Below are 11,289 nucleotides of genomic sequence, written 5' to 3' on the forward strand. Positions count from 1 at the left end.
TGATCTAAACCAGGCATATCCAAAGTCTGGCCCACAGGTCAATTGCGGTTTCTAACGGGCCGGCCCTTCTGGTAATTTGGACATTTATATGTTTTTTGGCCCCCAACGAATCTCTGAGCGCTGGGGACCACAAAAGATGTATATGCTGGCTGCTTTGGAGGGGACAGGGATGAGTGCCGTACATGCAGGAGTATTTCCTGTTTACACCACGGCCTCTGTAATAGGAAGTCCTGTCTCCTGCGCTGCCATTGGACAACTGTTCTGTCCATCATAGGAGGCGGGACTTTGTATTAAAGTAACCGCCAAGAAAACAAATTCTCCTGTATGTAATGTGTTGGCGCTCGCCCCGCCACCCTGCACTGATGGCAATGGTGAGTCTGCATTCATGTCAATAGGGATGCTGCATTGATGGCAATGGGGTGCTGTATTCGTATCAGTGGGGGTGCTGCATTCATGGCAATGGGGGTGCTGCATTCATGGCAATGGGGGTGCTGCATTCATGACAATGGGGGTTCTGTATTAGTGTCAATGGGGATTCTGTGTGGATGGCAAGGGGGTGCTGCATTCATGGCAATGGGGTGCTGCATTCATGGCAATGGGGAGGCCACATTCATGGCAATGGGGGTGCTGCATTCCTGGCAATGGGGGTTCTGTATTAGCATACCTCCCAACTGTCCCTGATTTGAAGCAATGTCCCTCTGTCCCTCATTCCTCCTCATTTTAATCTGATCAATATAATTGTATATAAAATGCACTTTGTATCTATCAAAAGGTGTTTCCCAGCGCTAAACCTTTCATCTGATTTCTAAATTGCTGCATTTGTAAATTCCAAAAGCCAATATAAAGGAACAGCTGTAAAAAAAAGTACTTGTGGGTTTATCAAATCTTGTTTTTTTTGTACAATTCTCCTTTAAGGGGGCGTGACAAGGGGTGTGTCCTATGCTGGCATACTTTTGCTGATAGGTGTCCCTCATTCCCATCTCAGAAAGTTGGGAGGTATGTATTAGTGTCAATGGGGGTACTGCATTCACATCAATGGGGGTGCTGCATTCATGTCAATGGGGGTTCTGCATTCACGACAATGGGGGTTCTGCATTCACGGCAATGGGGGTGCTGCATTCACGGCAAGGGGGGTTTTGTATTAGAGTCAATAGGGGTGCTGCATTCACATCAATGGGGGTGCTGTATTCGTGTCAATGGGGGTGCTGCATTCATGTCAATGGGAGTGCTGCATTCATGTCAATGGGGGTGCTGCATTCATGTCAATGGGGGTGCTGCATTCATGTCAATGGGAGTGCTGTATTTGTGTCAATGGGGGTGCTGCATTCATGTCAATGGGGGTGCTGTATTTGTGTCAATGGGGGTGCTGCATTCATGTCAATGGGGGTGCTGTATTTGTGTCAATGGGGGTGCTGTATTTGTGTCAATGGGTGTGCTGTATTTGTGTCAATGGGGGTGCTGTATTTGTGTTAATGGGGGTGCTGCATTCATGTCAATGGAGGTGCTGTATTTGTGTCAATGGGGGTGCTGCATTCATGTCAATGGGGGTGCTGCATTCATGGAAATGGGAGTGCTGTATTTGTGTCAATGGGGGTGCTGCATTCATGTAAATGGGGGTTCTGCATTAATGTGAATGGGGGTGCTGCATTCATGGAAATGGTGGGGCGGCATTCATGTCAATGGGGGTGCTGTATTTGTGTCAATGGTGGTGCTGCATTCATGTCAATGGGAGTGCTGTATTTGTGTTAATGGGGGTGCTGCATTAATGTCAATGGGGGTGCTGTATTTGTGTCAATGGGGGTGCTGCATTCATGTCAATGGGGGTGCTGCATTCATGGCAATGGGGGTGCTGCATTCATGTCAATGGGAGTGCTGTATTTGTGTCAATGGGAGTGCTGCATTCATGGCAATGGGGGTGCTGCATTCATGTCAATGGGAGTGCTGTTTTTGTGTCAATGGGGGTGCTGCATTCATGTCAATGGGGGTGCTGCATTCATGGCAATGGGGGTGCTGCATTCATGTCAATGGGGGTGCTGTTTTTGTGTCAATGGGAGTGCTGCATTCATGGCAATGGGGGTGCTGCATTCATGTCAATGGGAGTGCTGTATTTGTGTCAATGGGGGTGCTGCATTCATGTCAATGGGGGTGCTGTTTTTGTGTCAATGGAGTGCTGCATTCATGGCAATGGGGGTGCTGCATTCATGTCAATGGGAGTGCTGTATTTGTGTCAATGGGGGTGCTGCATTCATGTCAATGGGAGTGCTGCATTCATGTCAATAAGGGTGCTGCATTCATGTCAATGGGGGTGCTGCATTCATGGAAATGGTGGGGCGGCCTTCAACAATTGTAAGGTTTCAAACAACAATGGGGTGGCCCCTAAAAGACGCACATCTAAATGTCCTGAAGTGGTGGTGAGTGGCAACCTCAGTGTGGTCTGGTTGGAGCCCAGGCTGAGGTTGCCACTCTACTCACCCCCACCCTCAGGACACCTAGATGTGCGTCTTTTAGAGGTCACCCCATTGTTCTTCCTAACAGGTAAGCTAAGTCGGAGGAGTTTCAGGAGTCCTTCTCGGCAGCCTTCTTGTGGGTCAGTGACTCCAGGCGATGAGCGTTTTCAGAAGGAGAGGACGGCAATGGTCTCTGTGACACATTTGTCCGCATTCTTCTGACGAGTCCAGGTCTCCGTCACATTGACCATGTTTATAATACGGCGAATGTTGCGTTTGCTCTTCAGGTTCCTGCCATCCTCCAAGCCAGCGAAGGAATTAAACAACCCCCCGGCCAAGTCATAAGACACAAAGGAAAGCGACTTAACCTCGCAGGAAGAGTTGTTAAGAAGTGGGCGCTAATTTATTCATCAAGCCGGCGAGGGCAGGAGAGGTGACATCTGGGAAGTGAGAAGGATTTTCATGGGAAACTCAACTCCCTCCGCCGCAGACAAACTCCTCCAGCTTGTCCTTTGATAGGACTTGGGGGGGGGGAGAAGGGGGGGGGACAAATGGTGTCAGGCCAGCTTCTGGCCTTTGGTGTGGACGGGGCAGCTCCCTGGGGTGAGAACTCCATCTCGCACAAATTGGGGTTGATCGGGGGGGGGGGGGGGGGGCAGACGAGTAAAACTGGACTCTAACGAGACAAACCTTTTGTTGGGAAGACACAGGGGTCTGTTCGTCAAAGTTCCATCGTTTCCATTTGCAGTGTCGGTATCTCGCTGTAGATTATCAAGTGGGATCGGTGGCTCGCGGTGTGATCGTTTCTGGTCAGTATAATGCCGTAGTTCAGTGTTGGGGGTCACCTAATCTAAAAAATTTGTACAATCAACTTTAGATTTACCAAAATGATGTAATATGTAGTGTTGAGCGGAATACGCCATATTCGATTTCGCGATATATCACGAATATATAGAAGAATATTCGTGAAATATTCGCTAAAATCGAATATTCGTGATATTTTATAAAAAAAAAAAAATTTGCGAAATTTCGCTAATGCGAAAATGATTGCGAATTTTTGATAACTGTGGTAGGAGAACTCTGATTGGCTCTGATGCAAAAGAAGGGCGGAGAAAGTATTCGCGAATATTCGGAAATCGAATATTGGTGATATTTTATCGAAATTTCGCTAATGCGAATACGAAATTGATTGCGAGATTTGACAACTCTGATTGGCTCTGATGCAAAAGAATATTGGTGATATTTTATCGAAATTTCGCTAATGCGAATGCGAATGCGAAATTGATTGCGAGATTTTGACAACTCTGATTGGCTCTGATGCAAAAGAATATTGGTGATATTTTATCGAAATTTCGCTAATGCGAATACGAAATTGATTGCGAGATTTTGACAACTCTGATTGGCTCTGATGCAAAAGAATATTGGTGATATTTTATCGAAATTTCGCTAATGCGAATGCGAAATTGATTGCGAGATTTTGACAACTCTGATTGGCTCTGATGCAAAAGAAGGACGGAGAAAGTATTCGCGAATATTCGGAAATCGAATATTCGCGATTGCGAATATTCGGCAACATAAAAGGATCGCCTCAGCTTAGCTACTCGGCCCAGGGTCTCTAATCATACCAGCAATGCTTTTAGACGTCGATAGGATGTGATCTGTTTTAAAAATAAAATTGAAAAAATGCGAATATTCGGAATAGCGAATATTGGCCGCGAAATTGGAGATATTCGCGAATACTCGAATATGCTCGAATATACTCAAATATGCAATACGAATATTCGTGAGCAACACTAGTAATATGAGGAACTACAGTGCCTTGCAAAAGTATTCACCCCCCCCCCCCCCCCTGACTTTTTACCTATTTTGTTCCATTGCAGCCTTTAGTTCTATTTTGGAAATCTGAAGGAAATTTAAGGGGCCCGGAACATTATGTTCACATTCTTCAATGGCAATTTCAGGTCTGTGCGTCATCCAATATGTTTATAACATGACCGATTTTCGACAATCGTAGCCAATAATATCCATGCTCAAATATTTGCCACTGTCAACTCAAATCGGTAACGATTCACAATGAAGACACTGCTCACTTGGCTACACACATATGCGGGTCTTTTACCAAAACTTTTTGTAGATACATAGCCAGATTCAGATAGACTGGCATAATTTTGAGGCGGCGCAGCGTATCGCATATACGCTACGCCGCCGTAAGTCAGAGAGGCAAGTGCTGTATTCACAAAGCACTTGCCTCCTAAGTTACGGAGGCGTAGCGTAAATGGGCCGGCGTAAGCGCGCCTAATTCAAATGATGAACAGGGGGGCGTGTTTTATGTTAATAACTAGTGACCCGACGTGATTGACGTTTTTTAACGAACGGCGCATGCGTGGACATATCCCAGTGTGCATTACTCCAAAGTACGCCGCAAGGACGTATTGGTTCAGACGTGGACGTAAATTACGTCCAGCCCTATTCACGAACGACTTACGCAAACGACGTAAAAAATTTCAAAATTCGACACTGGGAACGACGTCCATACTTAACATTGGCTAGGCCAGCTTTTTGTTCGACTAACTTTAAGCCTTACGTAAACGACGTAAAAAATGCGCAGGGCGCGCGTACGTTTCTGATCTGCGTATCTAGCTCATTTACATATTCTACGCCGAAATCAACGGAAGCGCCACCTAGCGGCCAGCCTAAATATTGCACCCTAAGATACGACGGCGTAAGAGACTTACGCCGCTCGTATCTTAGCCAAACACAACCGGAGCAACACCAGAGGCCGCGTGATGGATGGAGATCAGAGGTCTATGAGACATGACAATCACCGGGCAATGTTTGTGATCTGACCATTGCTCACTGATAGGCTGACTGACATGTGACTGACATGTGACTGACATGTGACTGACATGTGACTGACAGCGTGAATGGAAGCAGAGGTTTGCCGCGGCGGCTGCGGATCTCTGCAGACACACAATAGTCATCTCTTCCATTATCCTCATATAATGACTTCTCCATTGCCTGCCTTTGTGTCACACCATCTCTATTCTACTCTCAGGACATCATATCTGCCCACATTAAATTGCCTTTAGTATGAGGGGAAAAGTGGGAGAAAGGAGAGCTGGGGAAGGGGGGAGAAAAGAGAGAGAGATATGGAGATAGGGATATATAGTGAGAGAAAGATAGAGGGAGACAGTGGCGGCTGGTGCTCACAATTTTTGGGGGGGGCGCAAACGAAAAAAAACAATTGCAGCCTCACTGTACCTATCAATTGTCACCACTGTGCCTTGCCATCAAATGCAGTCACTGTGCCATCAAAACGCAGCCACCGTGCCATCAAAACGCAGCCACTGTGCCATGCCATCAAAACGCAGCCACTGTGCCATACCATCAAACGCAGCTACTGTGCCATCAATTGTCACCACTATGCCATCAAACACAGCCACTGTGCCCCCAATTGTCACCACTGTGCCCCCAATTGTCACCACTGTGCCCCCAATTGTCACCACTGTGCCCCCAATTGTCGCCACTGTGCCCTCAATTGTTGCCACTGTGCCCCCACTTGTAGCCACTATGCCCCCACTTGTAGCCACTGTGCCCCCACTTGTAGCCACCGTGCCCAGTACCCCCCCTGGCACTTACCTTTATGGCTTCTAAGTCCCTCGTCCCGCCCTCGATGACGCTTCAGCCAATCAGGTAACCTGATTGGCTGAGGACGCCTGTCAGTCTTATCCTTGGACGTATGGCTGGTACGCTCCCCGAGGGATGAGGCTTCAGGAAGTCCGACTACAGCCTCAGGGCTGGCCTGATAGGCACTTCCACACAGCCAGTCAGCTGCCGCTATTCAGCTGACCGGCGGCTCAACATCTCGGCCAGCTGAATAGTGGGCGGCAGCGGCGAAATATACAGATTCCATACAGTGAATGAATCTGTATATTTTACTGGCGCTGTGAGCCGTGGCCAGAGGGGGGCGGCGCTCCTGCGTCCTATGACGCAGCACGCCACTGGAGGGAGATATAAGGGGAGAAACATAGATGGGGCGAGAGATATATGAGAAAGAGAGTGATGAGGAGATTGAAAGATGTCAGGGGAGAGGAGAGATATATATGGAGAGAGAGATAGAGAGAGAGAGAGAGAGGAGAGAGAAGAGAGATATGGAGAAGAGAGGAGATATATGGAGAGAGAGAGAGAGAGAGAGAGCGAGTTATGGAGAGAGAGAGAGAGCGAGTTATGGAGAGAGAGAGAGAGCGAGTTATGGAGAGAGCGAGCGAGCGAGTTATGGAGAGAGAGAGCGAGCGAGATATGGAGAGAGAGAGCGAGATTATACGGAGAGAAAGAGAGGAGAGAAGAGTATATGGAGAGAGAGAGAGAGAGATATATGGAGAGAGAGAGAGAGAGAGAGAGAGATATGGAGAGAGAGAGAGAGAGAGATATGGAGAGAGAGAGAGAGAGAGAGAGAGAGAGAGATATATGGAGAGAGAGAGAGAGATATATATGGAGAGAGAGAGAGAGAGATATGGAGAGAGAGAGCGATATACGGAAGAAGAGAGAGAGAGAATATGGAGAGAGAGAGAGAGAGATATATGGAGAGAGAGAGAGAGAGAGAGAGAGATATATGGAGAGAGAGAGAGAGAGAGATATGGAGAGAGAGAGAGATATATATGGAGAGAGAAAGAGAGATATATGGAGAGAGAGAGAGAGATATACGGAGAGAAAGAGAGAGAGAGAGAGAGAGATATGGAGAGAGAGAGAGAGATATATGGAGAGAGAGAGAGAGAGAGAGAGAGAGAGATAGAGAGAGAGATAGAGAGAGATATAGATATATATATATATATAGAGAGAGAGAGACAGTGGAACCTCGGTTTAAGAGTAACTTGGTTTGAGAGTGTTTTGATTTGCAAGCAACTCTTTTTTTTTTTTTCTGACTTGGTTTTTGCGAGTGTTGACTCGCCAGACAATCAGAATTCAAGCTAAATCGGCCTGCAGTACCGCATTTGGCCTGAGGTACGGAGGCGCATAAGCCAAGAAAAGCCGAACATTGGCCTGCAGTACCTCATTTGGTCTAAGGTACGGGGGCGCAGAAAACGAGCCAATGTGTCCTCGGGCCTTTTCAGCCTTTTTCGGCGCTCTCTGGCGCCCCCCACCTCTGCCCGCATTTGGTATTGCATCCCATTGAAGTCAATGCAGAACAAATTATTTTCATTTCCATTGACTTCAATGGGAAAACTGCGGAGGAGCGCAAGGTCTCTAATAATCCACCCAGGGCCGATTTTAGGGTCACAGACGCCTGGGTGCAGAAATATTGCTGGCGCCCCCACATGGGCGTGGTCATCTTACTAACTCCTCCCCTTTACAAATGTTTCTATGGCTATGACTCAAACACCGAGATGCTCCCCTAAGAAGTCTTCATTAGTATCCCTCAGAGCCCCCCGCATCAGCTGTCCCCATCAGAGCCCCCCACATCAGGTGTCCCCCATCAGAGCCCCCCACATCAGGTGTCCCCATAGATCAGTACTTGTCCAATAGATCCCTGTAGCTCAGGCGCGCTGGGAGCAGAAGCACATTACAGGGGGCATACGTGGCATCTTTGGTTACTTGGAGGGTGGCACTCGGAGAGCATTTCTGGGCGTGCACGGATGATTGGTAGCAGCTCCGGCCAACCCAGAAGCCTCTCATCACACCGCCTATGGGAGAAGAGCCGACACACGCAGAGGGGGCGGGGCAGACAGGAGATTGCTCCACGCGCACCGCATATAATTAATTAGTGGAGCCTAGTGCCGAAACATGTTTCAGTACTAGGCTCCGCTGTGGTACCCAGCCCGGATTCCGGGGACAGTGGGAGGTATGCGCTCTTGTCAGTTGCCAGCGGAGAGAGCAAGCGGGATGGGGAACCGCAGCACCCGCTACATGCGCTCCGCCTCTGGACACGGACAAGGAGAAGGGAGGGGAGCACTTTGGAGCTTTGGCGCCCCCACCTCTGCGGCGCCCGGGTGTGGAGCACCCCGCGCACCCTGCCTAGGATCGGCCATGAATCCACCAGCTCCATGATGTCATCATGGAGGAGTGGAAGAGGACTACAGTGACAACCTGTGAATCTCTGGGGACCTCCATGCCCAAGAGGGTTAAGGCAGTGCTGGAAAATAATGCGGCCACACAAAATATTTACACTTTGGGCCCAATTTGGACATTTTCATTTAGGAGTAAATAGATACCTAACATATCACGCTTTAAAATTGCGCACACTCATGGAATGGCGCCAAACTTCGGTACTTAAAAATCTCCATAGGTAACACTTTTTTTACAGGTTACTATTTGTGGGTTACAGAGGAGGTCTAGAGCGAGAATTGTTGCACACACTCTAACGCACGCGGCGATACCTCACATGTGGGGTTTGAACGGCGTTTGTCGGCGGGACTTACATGCGTGTTCGCTTCTGAGCGTGAGCTACCGGGGACAGGGGCGTTTTAAAAAAAATAAAAAATAAAATTTTATTTTTATTTTACTTAATTTTTTTTATTTTTTTACTTTTTTTATCACTTTTATTTCTATTACAAGGAATGTAAACATCCCCTTGTAATAGGAATCAGTGTGACGGGTCCTCTAGGCTTGAAAGCATGAGATTGTGAAAAAAAATTCACCGATCTCATGCCGACAGCCGCGATTGCGGCTTTGTTTACTTCCGGGTACCTGGGTGTGACGTCATAACGTCGCGCCCGGGCCTCCGACGGGAAATCTCTATTGTCGGCGGATTCTTTCTTAGGGCCCCCGATGGCACGGGAGAGCCCAGAGAAGCACCGGATGGCGGCGGGAGGGGGGGATGTCCCCTCCCGCTGCCTATAAGAACGATCAAGTGGCGGAACTGCCGCCATGATCGTTCTTATCGTGCACAGAATCGCCGGCAGAAGACGTGATATCTGAAAGATGCCTGTAGATTAGGGTGACCACATTTCCAAACTACCATTCAGGGACACCCCCCTTCCCAAAAATCAGCTTGTGCTGTAACGAATCACAGCACAGTGATTGGACACAAGAGGCGGGATTTCTGATTTCTCCAATCACAAGCAGGGGGCGGGGACTGTGCTCCTCCAGGCATTCCCGGCCAGGACAAGTACTGTCAGTGAGTAAAGTGGTGATGCGGCGGCCTTTTTTGGGGGGCATCAGATTGGCCCCGGGGGGGGGGGGTGGCTGTGTCAGTTTCATTCCGGGACACTGTATTGTCCCGGAATGCGGGACTGTCCCGGGCAATCCGGGACACGTGGTCAACCTACTGTAGCTGCACCCACCATTCAGATATCACCGCACAAAGTTGAGGACGTCACATGACGTCCTCGGGGGACAAGCGGTTATCCGGTTGCTGATCGCCTGATTGCAGATTTACTTCTATAGGGCGGTCGCGCTGTGCAGGAGCCACGTATATAAGTGATCCTGCATTTCTGGGTATGGGAGCCAATCAGCGGCTCTGGCGGACTCGATGTCCACCGGTACCCGCTGATCGTTATGTACATAAGCAAAACGGTGGCCTGCTATGTAAACAACGCAGATCGCCGTTCTGTCAGTATGGAAGACATTGATCCTGTGTTCACAGGGATCTATTACTTCTCTTAGTAAAATCACCTCCCCCCCCCCACAGTGAGAAAACACTTGTTAGGCCCACATTTAACTCTTTGATTGCCCTATCCTGTTATCCGCTTCCCAGCCAGTGTCATTAGTACAGTGACAGTGCATATTTTTAGCACTGATCACTGTATTGGTGTCACTGGTTCCCACAAAGTGTCACTTAGTGTTTTCCGATTTGTCCGCCGCAATACCGCAGTCCCGCTATGGAAAATGTCCCCGGATTTCATTTTTGGAATCTGGTCACATTACTGTATGGTGTACATTTGGACAGAAGTGTACAGGACTGGATGAACACTGGAGGATAAGCAAGTTGAGAAGCGGGGGGGGGGGGGGAAGGGGGGGCCTTTACAAAAAAAAGAAGAAATAAAGAAAAATATATTTAAAAAGGGGGGGGGAGCCATCCGGGGCCCTGGGGACCTCTGGGCCCTTTAATAAAGTATATATATATATATATATATATAAAATATGTATATACAATCTTTTTTTATAAAAATTACAAAAAAGGGGGGTTGCCATCCGGGACCTCTGGGCTGTTTAATAATAATAACAAAAAAAAAAGAAACCTCTGGGCCCTTTAATAAACATAAATAAATACAAATATATAAAAAAAACATATAAAAAAAATTATATATAAAAAATAAAAATAAACATTTATAAAAAAAAGGGGGGGTTGCCATCCAGGGCCCTGGGGACCTCTGGGCCCGTTAATAAAAAAATAAAAAATAAATAAATAAACATTATAAAAAAAAGGGTGTTTGTCACATGGGGCCCTGGGGACCTCTGAGCCCTTTAATAAATAAATAAATATAATATATATATATATATATATATATATATATATATAAAAGAAAAAAAAAAGAAATAAAATAATATAATTTTTTTTTTTTTTATAAAAAAAGGGGGGTTGCCACCCGGGGCCCTGGGGACCTCTGGCCCCTTAATAATAATACATATATATATATAAAATAAATAAAAGCCCTGGGGATCTCCATGCCTCCGTACCCCTAAAAAAAAATATTGGCCCTTTAATAAAAAATAAAATAAAAATATATTGGAAAAAAAATATTTTTTTTTATAAAAAATAAATAAAAAAAAGGGGGGTTGCCATCCAGGGCCCCTGGGGACCTCCGGACCTCTTAAAAAAAAATTGGCCCTTTAATAAAAAATTAAATACAAATATATATTTTTTTTTTTAAAGGGGGGGGTTGCCATTCGGGCCCCTGGGGAC

Source organism: Rana temporaria, chromosome 12, assembly GCF_905171775.1.
Source record: "Rana temporaria chromosome 12, aRanTem1.1, whole genome shotgun sequence".
Taxonomy (NCBI): domain Eukaryota; kingdom Metazoa; phylum Chordata; class Amphibia; order Anura; family Ranidae; genus Rana; species Rana temporaria.